Below are 14,945 nucleotides of genomic sequence, written 5' to 3'. Positions count from 1 at the left end.
TCTCGGTTTTACTGGTGTGTTCACATTCATCCTTGAAAATCAGTCATGCTCATCAAAGGAAGGTTTCGCAGTGAAAAGGAGACTCGGGAGAGGCCCGTCCTCTGAGTAGTTGCTGAGTATTGTCACGCCGCAGATGGATTGCAACAAAAAAAAGAACAATGGAGGAAGGACTCACGTTTGGCGCACTCGCAGATGAATTGATACTGCTTGTAGCACCGCGAAAGACCCATGCCGTGGACGGACACCAAACCACAATTCACATCGGCTGTCTTGCTCGGCTCACCTTCCTGCCATTTCCTGGTGCAAAAAAAAAAAAAAACACTTGTCAAATCTGATGGTATTTCTCATTGACTGTTGGAATAGCCTGCTGTGAAGAAGCGCTCGGCAAGGCATCGCCTCGTCATGGCACCTGCTACCCAATCACCGGTCCACCCGACTTCCGCGATTTTGGACTGTTGCGGGTTGTCCCGGTCCCCATGAGCCACTCAGGCACCCAGGCAGACATGGCAAGCTTGCAATGACATTAGTGAAAGAAAGGACATACATTCCTTGGATGTCGACCGGACTGCCATCCAGCCAAAGCCACACGCCCTCGGTGCTGGCATCCGTCATGCCAATCCAGTAGTTGGCTCCCCAATTGTGTCTCTTTGAATACTTCAGCCACTTCTACAAGATATGAGACGTGAAATTTGATACACAACATACGACTGAGCGGCAGAGGTGATGAACACACTCGCAATTTGTCAACGTGTGCTCGAATCAACGTTTTTTGGGGGAAAAAATCTGGTGAAATGACAATACACGACCAAGATCTGTGTCCGCTCAGTCATACGGGAGTGGTCCATCCATGAAAAGGCATCTGTGTAGGCTCTCAGTCGTGCAGGAATGGTCCATCGATGAAAAGGATGACGGCTGAAGAAACCTTTTCATTCATCCATGAAAAGGTTTCTTGGGCAGTCATCTGTGCTTCTCCCAAGGTTGTGGGGAGCAGTGGACGACTCTCTGAAGCTAATCTCATGACGTCCTTTGTCCGGTCTGATTCTGTTCTACGACTGGCACTGATTTCCCCCCTGAAAGGGGCAATCGTCAGATTAGCTTCGGGGAGTCGTCCACTGCTCCATCCAACCATATATATATATATATATATATATATATATATATATATATATATATATATATATATATATATATAGAGAGAGAGAGAGAGAGAGAGAGAGAGAGAGAGAGAGAGAGAAGGCCAGAGCGACTAGCACAACTTTAGTTCGCTGAAGAACCTTTTTTTTTTCATCGACAAGACAGTCAGCAAATGGTTGCCAGGTTGACACTTGGCTAATATGGCGCCTCACCAGGTCGTCATTGCCCTGAATGATTATCAGGTTGCTGTTTATTGATAAACAGAAGGTGTGAGCGTCGTGCCACGGGCGTCGCTCCACGGAGTAGAAGTAACATTTGTTCTTGTACTCTCGCCAGCCTTCTCGGCACTGACATTGTCCTGGAAATAATCATCATAATAATTAATAATACATTACAATCATACATTTTGAGCGCCTTTCAAAGCTCTCAATGACACGAGAATCACAGACAAGGATAGGTACTAGAATCAATAAAATACAATCACAAATAGAATGCAATCAATAAAATACAAATGATCAATAGAAACAAGAGAGCTACAGTGGGACCTTGGTTTACAAACACCTTGCCATACAAACTTTTAGGTTGATGAACAATGAAGTTGATGAAAATGAAACCTCGGCATACGCACTACTTTTCGGGATACACACGGAGCGCCGCCCCACCGCGGCTGGCGGAGTAATCTTCGGCGGAAGAACAACAAATCACACGACCGAAAAGCGTCTCAGCCGGCCTACCTTTCCACACCCCTTTTCTCGAAGTGCACACGTCGTTCTTCAAGGATTTATCACGGATATTTTTGCTGTTATGAGACCGAAAAAGACCCCACCAAAGGCTCGTGTTCAGCCGAAGAAGACAAAAAAACACCAACAAGGTTTGGGCTGTCTGTGTCATTGTTTAAGATTATAAAGAAATGTTTTAAATTGACCTCCACTCGCCTTCCCTGTTTGTCGTCAAGGCGACGTTCCTCAGCAAGTTTTTCATGCAGTTGAGACCGGCCTTTTTTGGAAAAAGATGGCTAACCGGACCTTCATCACACAGGAAGAGAAGTCTGAACCATCAAGCCATCAACGACCATCACAAAGATAAGACCAGTGCAGTGTATTTCTTTCATCACAATACAATAGCACATTTATTATACATGGAATAAGGTATGTTGTTGTATACCTTACATTACCTGTACGTTTCCTATGGGAAATTACTTTTTGGGATAGACACTTTTCGCCTTAAACAGTGTCTGGGAACCAATTAAGTGCGTAAGCCAAGGTCCCATTGCCATTTTAAAGACACAAATCCAGGTGGTTACGGTCTTTGGAAACGTGGCCAAAGATGCCGATGATCACATGACTTGATTTTCATGAGGTGTGAAGGGGGGGGGAGCCACGTTGGGGCAATTGCAGTACTTCCGGCGACCGCCAGGGAGAGCTGTTGATTTTGTGACTGCAGAGTACACAGTCCGGTGAGGTTTCACATTGTCCTTGAAATAGAAATACAGCCGCTAATTGGAACGCCTCACAATTCATTCCAGATCCTCTTCAACATTTTCATATGGATGATGTCCTCACTAAGGACCCATAACGTGTTTTTGAGGCGGTCAGGGAGGAGGGGGGGGGCTCAATTTAAAATGTTTCTTTCGTCTTAAACAATGACGCATAGACAGCCCACATCTCTCAAAAGAAAAAAACAGACAGACCCAACAAAAGAATGTTGCTTGAATGATAAACCCAAAACATTCTTGCACATGTTTAGGAAAATATTTTCAATATTTAGGCAAACCAGCGGAGGGCTACGTTTGCCGCGGCGGCGGAAAAGATTTGCCGGTGACGTTTGCCAAGAACGAAGGCAACCGTCGCCGGTGTAGCGTGTCTTTCGCCAACAAAGCGGCTGGTTGAGGTGATCGACTGGAACCGGCTCTTATTTAGGAGCCGCCTCGAGGAGCCGGGAGGCTTCCCTTCACTTCAAGTCGCGCGTCATAATAAGAATAAGACAAAATAATTTCATTTTAATTGCCTTTCAAAGCTCTCAAGGACACCTTTGAGTCACAGACAAGCATAGGTACCATAATCAATAAAATACAACCAGAAATAGAATACAATCAATAATATACAAATAGAAACAAGAGAAAGAGCTACACAGAAAATGTAATTTGAAATGTGTGGCTTTTGAGCTGGGATTTGAAGGAGGGAAGAGAATCCATGCAATATTAGCAATGTTGGGAGGAAGTGAGTTCCAGAGTTTGGGGGGCAGTGCATTTCAAAATAAAAAAAAAGACAGGTCGTATATACGTATGTTTTTTTTAATTGCATTCGTAAGTGGTTGGACATATCAAGGTATACATTATTTTTGGAACTAAAGATACGTCGTATAGATATTTTTTTTCGCATTCCTAAGTGGTTGTACGTGACTTTATTGGCTATGATTATTTTTTAAGCCTTTTTAGATCTTTCACCTCGCAGCTCCTGTCACGGTTTGCAAGGTGGTGATGGCGGGTGCGGATCCCAAAAAGCAGGCAGGAGTGAGCAGGAGGTTGTTTGACAAATTGTATTAAAATGAAGGTCAGCAGGAACATCAAAATCATCTGAACGGAAAAAATACAAAGTACCAAAAGAAGACCAAAAGTAAAAGTCCGCCAACGGTGGTTGTACATGACTGTATTGGCACTAAATTAATTTGGACTGGATTGATCTTAATGACCTATGATTATTTTTTAAGCCTTTTTAGATCTTTCACCTCGCACCTCCTTTGAAAATGTCCCCATATGAAAGGCTTTCTGATTCTTCAATCAAAAAAATCAACGAGGAGGCATTTTTGGGAGGTGCAAAATGCGCGCTCAGTCGCTCGAATGTCCTCTTTTAAAAAAAAACAACAACTCACCAATTGCAAGCAGAGAAGCGAAGCCAAGCAGAAAAAGCAATTGGCGGCTTGTTTTCTTCATCTTTGACCTGAAGGGGAAAAAAGGCTTCTTCGTCTGCAATTGTTGGACGAAAAAAAACGTGGGAGAGTGAAGTGACTCCGCTAAGTCGCCGCTTTCCTACCCGCACGTGGGAGGAGCTCCACACCTCTGTCATCCAATTAGCTTTGTCAGAGAGGGCGTGGCTTTACGACGACACCCGACGCGTCATGACGACTAATGACTCGGTCCTCTTCGATGATGATGTTAACAAGGGGAAAAAAGAAAAAAACGATCCTCCTCCTCATCTTAACTCTTGCGTTGCATCGGAAGATAAAGTGAAAAGTCCAGCGTCTCAATTGTGACTATTTGGACAAAACATTTGTTTTCCTTAATTCCTTCAAAAGCCTTCTTGGAATCTCCTCCTTTTTTCCCAAGCAAATACAAATGACTTTTATCCCTCATGTGATGTGAAGATGCGCCAACTCTGCTCAAGGCGAGCTCATATCACAAACTTGAATTTGAAAGACACTTTTTGGGGGAGTTCATTTTGCCATCACGATGATGTCAAGAGAGTTTGGTGTTCGAAAAGGCACTGAAGGAAATTCAATGGATGATGAGGATGAAAGGCGCTTTCATTCATTCATTCATTCATTCTTGGCCCATTGAACGATGCCGAAAATGTCTTTGGGTTCAGTTTGTTTGTTTTTTGTTTGTTTGTGTTTGTGTTTTCTTCCCCGCCCATTTCCAAATGAAGCTTCAACATGCATGCATGCGGGCGGGCAGGCGCTCCAAAGCGGCAGTCTTCGGACGTCACGTTTGCAAAAAGGACCACGAAAGGCGTTCTGAGTGGGAAGCGCCGCGCCACGCAAGAGGAGAAGCTGCTCGGACGCCCTAATTGTTGACGACTTGCATGGATGAGGGAGGACAAGGATGTTCCGCGTGCTTCAAAAGCGCCATTCGCTCTCCGAAGGCCTCCGTCGTCGCGTGCACCTCCGACTCCTTGCCCTCGCGTGGACAAATACTGTCACGGTCATCGTTCCGAAATGGTCTCGTGGTGATCCTCGCGAGACATTTTTGTCCTTGGTCGGCGCCTTAATTGCAAAAGTCTTTTTTTCTTCCATGCATGCAGTGAAGGCCTCGCGGGAGACCTTTTTTCTTGTCGGGTTGTTTTCAAACGAGGCCTCGCGCGTGCTTTGTCGGACTCTGCGCGTCAACGTGAAGCCACGACATCAATCGACAAATATTTGCTCTGCCTTTTATGCCCCCACACACAAAACAAAAAATAAGAATAACAACCGCCCGGCGGCCCTGAAAGACGATTTCAACCATGCACATTATTGATGCGCATCGTGCCCGCCATTTTCTGGCCTTGACGGAAATGTTCAGGTGGGCCTTGTGTCAAATTGTGCACGAACACGCGGTCCGTCCGTCGACGGGGAAAACGGAGGAAATGTCCACGCCAGAAAAAAAAAACACGAGAAGAAGAATCACGTTGATCACATGGCATCTCTTGGCTTCTCCTTTCCAATTCAAGTCGCAGATTCTGATTTCTTTTGATTTGGAGTGACCAAAATTTGCCCAGCGTCTTTTTTCAAGCGGCTGACGGATGATGTCGGTTGTGGTCTTTCCTCGTTGGAATTTTCCAGCTCAAATTAACCCTTTTGGGGCCAGTGGGCACTACGGTGGCCTGTTTAGCGCGCTAGCATGCTATCGGGTTAGAAACCTTTATTCATGAAAGGGTTCATAAATATGGCTTTTTATTTCTTTCTCCGCAAAACAAAGATTTATTTTCATATGACTGAGAAATGATGACGTTACTTTTTTGTCCTCTTCCTTTGGTTTAGAGACTGCTTCAGAGAAAAGCGAGAAAAAAAGCTAAACAACCATTTGAAAGCTTTTTTTTTCAAAATAAGAAACGTGTTGCATTGATGTTGTTGAGTGTGTGTGTGTGTGTGTGTGTGTGTACCTCGACAGTGCCTCGACTGGGATCACCACCTTATCGTGGTGAGGCACTTTGCGCGTCTCCATGACCCCGAGAGTTATGTGGGCTGGAGTCTTGTACTCCTGGCAGGGTCACCCAAGCCGAACAGGTCGGAGGGTAGAGGCCAGACAAAGAGTGATCCCACGTCCGCACCCGGGGGTAGGCGTAGGCGGAGTCCAACAGATCGGACCACCGGCAGCCCCTTGCAACCGCACTCACCTGAAGGTCGTCTTGAGTCCTCACTCTTGCCACTGGAATACAGCAAAGCGAAGATGTCATCATGATCAGAATCAAGCCTTTCGTGACGACCCGGATGAATCGCACGGCTCGTATCAGGAAGAGCATGTGCGTGACGTCAAAGCTCGGTCCAAAAAACATGCCAAAAGGAGATAAAATCCAAGTTTTAGTCGGCCCCACCTGCACCTGCACAGGTGCTGGTCGTCCCGATCCGATTGGCGACCAGCGGGTAGCGACGTCAGCCCTGCCGGCAGCCTCGCAGGTGCTGGTCATTGTAATCACTGACACTTAAAAGGACACCCGGCACGACCATCCGTTGTCGGTTCATTGTTTGCTGCTTGTTTGCTGCATGCATTGTGTATGTCTTTGTTTAACGTTGGCGGACTTTTACTTTTGGTCTTCTTTTGGTACTTTGTATTTTTTCCGTTCAGATGATTTTGATGTTCCTGCTGACCTTCATTTTAATACAATTTGTCAAACAACCTCCTGCTCACTCCTGCCTGCTTTTTGGGATCCGCACCCGCCATCACCACCTTGCAAACCGTGACAGGAGCTGCGAGGTGAAAGATCTAAAAAGGCTTAAAAAATAATCATAGCCAATAAAGTCACGTACAACCACTTAGGAATGCGAAAAAATATATATCTATACGACGTATCTTTAGTTCCAAAAATAATGTATACCGTGATATGTCCAACCACTTACGAATGCAATTAAAAGAAAACATACGTATATACGACCTATCTTTTTTTATTTTGAAATGCGCTGCCCCCCAAACTCTGGAACTCACTTCCTCCCAACATTGCTAATATTGCATGGATTATCTTCCGTCCTTCAAATCCCAGCTCAAAAGCCACACATTTCAAATGGCATTTTCTGTGTAGCTCTTTCTCTTGTTTCTATTTGTATATTATTGATTGTATTCTATTTCTGATTGTATTTTATTGATTATGGTACCTATGCTTGTCTGTGACTCAAAGGTGTCCTTGAGAGCTTTGAAAGGCAATTAAAATGAAATTATTTTGTCTTATTCTTATTCTTATTATGACGCGCGACTTGAAGTGAAGGGAAGCCTCCCGGCTCCTCTCGGCTCCTCGAGGCGGCTCCTAAATAAGAGCCGGTTCCAGTCGATCACCTCAACCAGCCGCTTCGTTGGCGAACGACACGCTACACCGGCGACGGTTGCCTTCGTTCTTGGCAAACGTCACCGGCAAATCTTTTCCGCCGCCGCGGCAAACGTAGCCCTCCGCTGGTTTGCCTAAATATTGAAAATATTTTCCTAAACATGTGCAAGAATGTTTTGGGTTTATCATTCAAGCAACATTCTTTTGTTGGGTCTGTCTGTTTTTTTCTTTTGAGAGATGTGGGCTGTCTATGCGTCATTGTTTAAGACGAAAGAAACGTTTTAAATTGAGCCCCCCCCCCTCCTCCCTGACCGCCTCAAAAAACACGTTATGGGTCCTTAGTGAGGACATCATCCATATGCAAATGTTGAAGAGGATCTGGAATGAATTGTGAGGCGTTCCAATCAGCGGCTGTATTTCTATTTCAAGGACAATGTGAAACCTCACCGGACTGTGTACTCTGCAGTCACAAATTCAACAGCTCTCCCTGGCGGTCGCCGGAAGTACTGCAATTGCCCCAACGTGGCTCCCCCCCCCCCCCCCCCCCCCGTCCTTCACAACTCATGAAAATCAAGTCATGTGATCATCGGCATCTTTGGCCACTGTTGGGTTATTTTTTATCGTTCGCCCTTGGTTCATTGCTTCGACGGGTGTTGATGGAGATCGATGGTTAAATCATCAGGGAGCCAGGACTTGAACAGAAAGTTGATTTAATTTGGAGAGCACGGGCATTGTGGTGCGGACGGAGGAGGGAGCGCATGGAGAGAGAGAGACGAACGGGCTGCAGGAGTATTTATGCGGCGCATAGTAATGACGCGACAGGATGTGACGTAATAAAATGCGACATCGTGTAAAGGAAGGCAGGATATGACATACGAGGAAGTTCAAAATATAAACAAAGATTACAGAGCGATGTTTAGAGATGTTTGTATGGCGAATTACCCTAACATCTCCCCCCTGACGAACATTTTTAACATCGGTCGAGGTGAACAGAAAAGAAAATCATAATGGAAACATTCTCAAATCAAAGTCATGTCATTCTCTAGCTACAATAGTCAAATCTTCATGGGATCCTGGATGGTGATCACCAGGATGACGAGTAGGAACAAAATTGTTTGTAGCATTTGTCGCAAGCAGGCCCCAGGGTGTGGTACAGACGAGCTGGTGAATGGGAAAAGGTGTGTGATCTTCGGCTCCAGTTGTGCATCGGGAATCTTCTTGACGAACGGTGTGGTGTCCTCGCGAGTCCAGACGAAGCTTGTAGCTGCTAAGATGGCTAGCAGCTCCGCAATCGGTCCATCCCACTTTGGCGTGGCCCACGTCATCTTCTTCAAACCGCAGCTCTGTCCTGTGGAGACTAAAAGAAGACTTGTGCCAAGTCACATGGTGGCGCCGGACACAATGAGTGGTTGCTAGCTTTTAGGTGCAAATGTACTGCCGATTGAGGCCCACTAGTGTTATCCCTGCGATGTTGATAAAGTCTTTTTTGAGAATTTGTTGAGTCTCCCCAATGTACTGCTCTTTACAATTTTCATTCTTACAATGTATGGAATAAACTACATTACTTTGTTTTTCATTTGGTAGCCTATCTTTTGGATGCACTAATTTTTGCCTTAACGTGTTTATCGGTTTGAAATAAGTAGGAATTTTATGTTGCCAAAGGACTCTTTGTAATTTTTCAGAAACTCCTGCAATGTACGGTACTGCTACTCCTCTCCTTTTTGAATCTTGAGAATTATTGGTTTCGTTAGCTATTCTTTCTTTCTGACATTTGTTGAATGACCACTGAGGGTACCCACAGTTAGTGAGTGCTCTCCTGATATGTTTTGACTCCTTTTCTCTACCTTCAGTGCTAGTTGGTATTAGTTTAGCCCTATGCTGGAGGGTTCTGATAACTCCTAGTTTATGTTGTAAAGGGTGGTTAGAGTCAAAAAGTAAGTATTGGTCAGTGTGCGTAGCCTTCCTGAAGACTTCTGTTTTTAGCGCTCTGTCCTCTTTTATAATTACTTTACAATCCAAGAAGGCTAGTTGGTTCTCTTGAATGTCCTCACGAGTAAATTTAATGTTGAAGTCTACAGAGTTGAGGTGATCTGTGAAGGATTGAATTTCTTGTTTCTTAACTATGACAAAAGTATCGTCCACATATCTAAACCAGTGTCTAGGTTTTGTCCCTGGGAAGGATGTGAGGGCCTGTTTCTCCATCTCTTCCATGTAAAGATTAGCCACTATGGGTGAAACTGGTGAGCCCATAGCACAACCATGAATTTGTTTATAAAATTTTTCCCGAAATTGAAAATACGTAGTATTAAGGCAGATTTCTAATAATTGGCAGATGTGATCCGGTTTAAGTTTGGTTCTTTCATGCAGAGAAACATCCGCCAGCAGCCTCGTCCTCACCACTGAGACTGCTGCTGGGGTTGGGACAGATGTAAAGAGAGAAGTCACATCGTATGATGCCAAAGTTTCCTCAGGTTCCAATATGAGGTCTTTGATCCTCTCTACAAACCCTGTGGTATTCTCTACGTGATATTCAGTGTTACCAACCAACGGAGCTAAAATAGTTTTTAAATATTTGGCTACATTGTATGTAGAGGAGTCAATGCTACACACAATGGGTCTGAGGGGGAACCCTTCTTTAAAATATCAGCTCTTCTCAGTAGTGCCAAACTTCCTCCGTCCAACATAACATTAGAAGAGAGAAAGGCGTTAACTACTCTACAAAAAGACAAAAATATTACTATTTTGCCAGCAGACAAGGGCAGATGCACAGTGCTTCTCAACACATTGGATTATGAAGACAAAATAAATAGGTTAATCAGTGATTCTAACACGTATGAGCAACTAAAAAGGGACCCTTCCAATAGATACAAGAAAGAAATGATTGACTGTCTCCAAAAGTTAGAGAAAGGAAAACATATAGACAAACAGATGTATTTTAGATTATACCCGGGAGAGGCCACGCCATGTATCTATGGCCTGCCAAAAATACATAAAGAAGGGTTCCCCCTCAGACCCATTGTGTGTAGCATTGACTCCTCTACATACAATGTAGCCAAATATTTAAAAACTATTTTAGCTCCGTTGGTTGGTAACACTGAATATCACGTAGAGAATACCACAGGGTTTGTAGAGAGGATCAAAGACCTCATATTGGAACCTGAGGAAACTTTGGCATCATACGATGTGACTTCTCTCTTTACATCTGTCCCAACCCCAGCAGCAGTCTCAGTGGTGAGGACGAGGCTGCTGGCGGATGTTTCTCTGCATGAAAGAACCAAACTTAAACCGGATCACATCTGCCAATTATTAGAAATCTGCCTTAATACTACGTATTTTCAATTTCTGGAAAAATTTTATAAACAAATTCATGGTTGTGCTATGGGCTCACCAGTTTCACCCATAGTGGCTAATCTTTACATGGAAGAGATGGAGAAACAGGCCCTCACATCCTTCCCAGGGACAAAACCTAGACACTGGTTTAGATATGTGGACGATACTTTTGTCATAGTTAAGAAACAAGAAATTCAATCCTTCACAGATCACCTCAACTCTGTAGACTTCAACATTAAATTTACTCGTGAGGACATTCAAGAGAACCAACTAGCCTTCTTGGATTGTAAAGTAATTATAAAAGAGGACAGAGCGCTAAAAACAGAAGTCTTCAGGAAGGCTACGCACACTGACCAATACTTACTTTTTGACTCTAACCACCCTTTACAACATAAACTAGGAGTTATCAGAACCCTCCAGCATATGGCTAAACTAATACCAACTAGCACTGAAGGTAGAGAAAAGGAGTCAAAACATATCAGGAGAGCACTCACTAACTGTGGGTACCCTCAGTGGTCATTCAACAAATGTCAGAAAGAAAGAATAGCTAACGAAACCAATAATTCTCAAGATTCAAAAAGGAGAGGAGTAGCAGTACCGTACATTGCAGGAGTTTCTGAAAAATTACAAAGAGTCCTTTGGCAACATAAAATTCCTACTTATTTCAAACCGATAAACACGTTAAGGCAAAAATTAGTGCATCCAAAAGATAGGCTACCAAATGAAAAACAAAGTAATGTAGTTTATTCCATACATTGTAAGAATGAAAATTGTAAAGAGCAGTACATTGGGGAGACTCAACAAATTCTCAAAAAAAGACTTTATCAACATCGCAGGGATAACACTAGTGGGCCTCAATCGGCAGTACATTTGCACCTAAAAGCTAGCAACCACTCATTTGACGACAATGAGGTTAAAATCTTAGCGAAAGAACATAGATGGTTTGAAAGGGGCGTAAAAGAAGCGATTCTTATAAAACAACAAAATCCTTCGTTAAATCGGTCTGGTGGGGTGAGGTTCAATTTGGATCGTTCATACAATAGCCTGCTCAGGCAAAACAGGTTAGGCAACTTTCGCAATGCTGATGAGGGTCGTTATGCTGATGAGGTGATACCGGGGGCAGTGGGGGTAATAGGCCAATCGTTAGTCAGGAATGTAGGAACAATCAGTGGGGCCACAGGGAGGGGTCCCCCGCCCCTCCCAACCTGAGAGTAGGGACCTATCATAGCTGTGTCCGGCGCCACCATGTCTGGACATTAGGGATATATAAATGGGGCCGATACGACCAGTCAGACTTTAGTTCGCTGACGAAGCCTCTTGGATAGGAGGCGAAACGTCCGAAACCTTCACTTTTGTACAGATGACGGCTGAAGAAACCTTCTCATCGATGGACCACTCCTGTACGACTGAGAGCTTACACAGACGTGTCGAAGGGATGGTTTCATTCTGCACAGCACCCTTTCTTGGTGTTTCTTTCCCTATCAAAATCTGTCTCATCGTTTAGGCTCTGCAATGTATTCTCTCACAGAAATGGCAGACATTGTTATTGTTAGATTTTAGTTTGTTAGTGTATGTTAGTTGTTAGTATGTCTGCATTTCTGGAGGGCACCACTTTCTTGTGGGAATGATATTGCAGCTAACATCACTCAACACCAAAAGTGGCAATGATGATCTAGGCTATTGCCATTCCCCCCTGTTGAGACATGAAAAGTCTCAATTTGCCAATTGGGAACGTGTTTGCGCGGAACACGATCCCTCTTGGACATTGCACAGATCATCAATACGACCAGTCAGACCCTAGTTCGCTGACGAAGCCTTTTGGATAGGAGGCGAAACGTCCGAAACCTTCAAATTTGTACAGATGACGGCTGAAGAAACTTTCTCATCGATGGACCACTCCTGTACGACTGAGAGTTTACACAGACATCAATTTGCATAAAACTGCTTGTCAATCATTGGTCAAAAATTTGGAGTCCAAATTTTGGCATGTCTCTCAACACCTGCATGAGAACTAATTCATGTAGCGTGTACCACGGAATTTTTGTACATTGAGCACAGCTTCTTCTGCTGTTACTCCTCTGCTGGCACCCAAGCAAATCATCTCTGCAAAAATGTGTTTTTGGTGGACATTTGCATGTCACCAAATGGTATGGGTGGAGGACAGCCTTCTACAATTTGCACAAGTTGACATGGTCGTCAACATTATGGCGATCTGTGTAAATGGTCATCTCGTACTCGCCTTTTGTCATTCAGTTGGAGGGCACCAGTTGACAGTCAGTTTCGCCTCTGCGTAGGACATCCATTCGCGCAACCCAGCTTCATCTGCGGCCACCCTGGCACGGATTCCGCAGGAGTCCTCCCCTTCTGAAGGATCTCTTTCTCTCAATTCTGAAAGAAGCTGGTTAGTGTGGAAGCCCTACACAATATATCTGATTTCGCCTGAATCTCTGACTGACATCGGTGCCCACTGAACTCATTTGCCAATTTCATTCTTACCGGCGAGAAATTCCTTTCATGTGCACTGCAGTCAATTACTCCAATGTGCACTGCATCCAATTCATAATAATAATGATAATAATTCACAATCAAATCAATCTTGAGGTTATCCTGCACTTTTAGTCGTAACTATAAACTACTTTTGAACTGACAAATGTCATCACTGTACGCAAAGGCAGCCAGAAGATAAATTAGCATCTGCATGCTGTCTTAATAAACGTTGGATTTCCTCCATTGCATCTCCAACATTGAATACTTTCAAATCAATCAAGCCTAATTGTAACAATTCGTTGCTCGCTAGATGGTTGGATGAGAAATATGTGCAATAAAAATTGTCATGCATTACAATAAATGCCACACATTATGCTTTTGGAAAACAAAACTATTCTCAATATGGACTTTGTCATTGATCCCAAATCATCAGGTGGGTGTGCCAACTCTAGTTCTGCAGGTGCATCCCACCAGCCATTGCGGCCTCTCCTTTGTTGGGTCTCCTATGACAATTGGAGCAGAGATTAAACTTTGTTTCCAAAAACACCAAGAATGCAAATTCGGTTCGGATGATACTCCGGATGAAAATCACAGGATGGGTGGATGAAAATGGCTTGTGCACCCCACAGTTCATCAATTCATCCTGCAAATGGAACAATTTCTCAACCATCATCCCAGCTCTGTTTGCGAATTGTTGCTCTACACATCATCTGCACAAAAAGCATAATGAAAAAGGTTGTCATCAAATTTTGCAACTCCATCTTTTCCTTTTGAAATTAATTTCTCTGCTCAGAAACTAATAAAGGTGCATCCGATCAAATTCAATTTATCGTTTTTATGAATCAAATCATCTGCTCTTTGATTTCAGGGGATGACAATTGTCAGGTCAAAACCAGTGTAATGATCACGTCACAATCATTATCTTAATAAATGTATAACTTTCCTTCTATGAAATGTCCAACAATATCAACTGGTGAATCTCTGTAAGGACTTAATCACGAGCAAATTTAGTTACATTTACCTTGCCAATTCCATCCAATTCAAGATAATGTTCCTGTTATTCAGCCCAATTTACTGACCATTTTATTTACTTTTTCCAATTGAACCGTCGTTTACGAGCCAGCACAGTGGGGCCTCAGAATTTTCTCTGGGTCTTTTAAACCCCTCTATGAAGCTCTGTGCTGACAAAAACCCTTGATAAGAGGCATCGTAAATAACTCTGGCTTGTTTCAAATGGCTTGAACAAGCTGTGTACAGAACATGGTTCAGCTCTGTTTGACAAACTAAACTCATAATTTTATAAAGTCACTCTTTGATTCTGTCATTTTATACAATTTCCATTTCATTTCGCATTTGCCCAAATCAGGATTTCAAAATGATTTGTCTTACATGGAAAAGGGCATGTAGCTTCAAAAGAGTGAATTAATCATAATCATTTATCATTGAATCTAGCAACATCTATCTTGTTGATTTCAGTTCAATTTGAGATAAACATCCTTATTCCCTCAATTGAACCGTGATAGAGGAAAAACTTGAGCAAAAACATACATGATTGTTATTCTAAGGAATGCAATGGTCTCACTGCTTAAACACCATCCCCCAGTTTTGAGACACAGCAGGCCAGATCCCAGCAGTCATAAATAACTCCAAAACGCAAATGGCCAATGTTCAAATCGCTCTCGAGAACAATGTGGCACAATTTCAACGCTGATAATTTTACAAATTCACTGTAGTTCGGCTTATGTCTATTCATTTGCTCACTCA

The sequence above is a fragment of the Hippocampus bargibanti genome, linkage group LG04 (assembly GCF_051943395.1).
Source record: "Hippocampus bargibanti isolate YZ-2025 linkage group LG04, ASM5194339v1, whole genome shotgun sequence".
NCBI lineage: Eukaryota > Metazoa > Chordata > Actinopteri > Syngnathiformes > Syngnathidae > Hippocampus > Hippocampus bargibanti.
Note: the sequence above shows the minus strand (reverse complement) of the source record.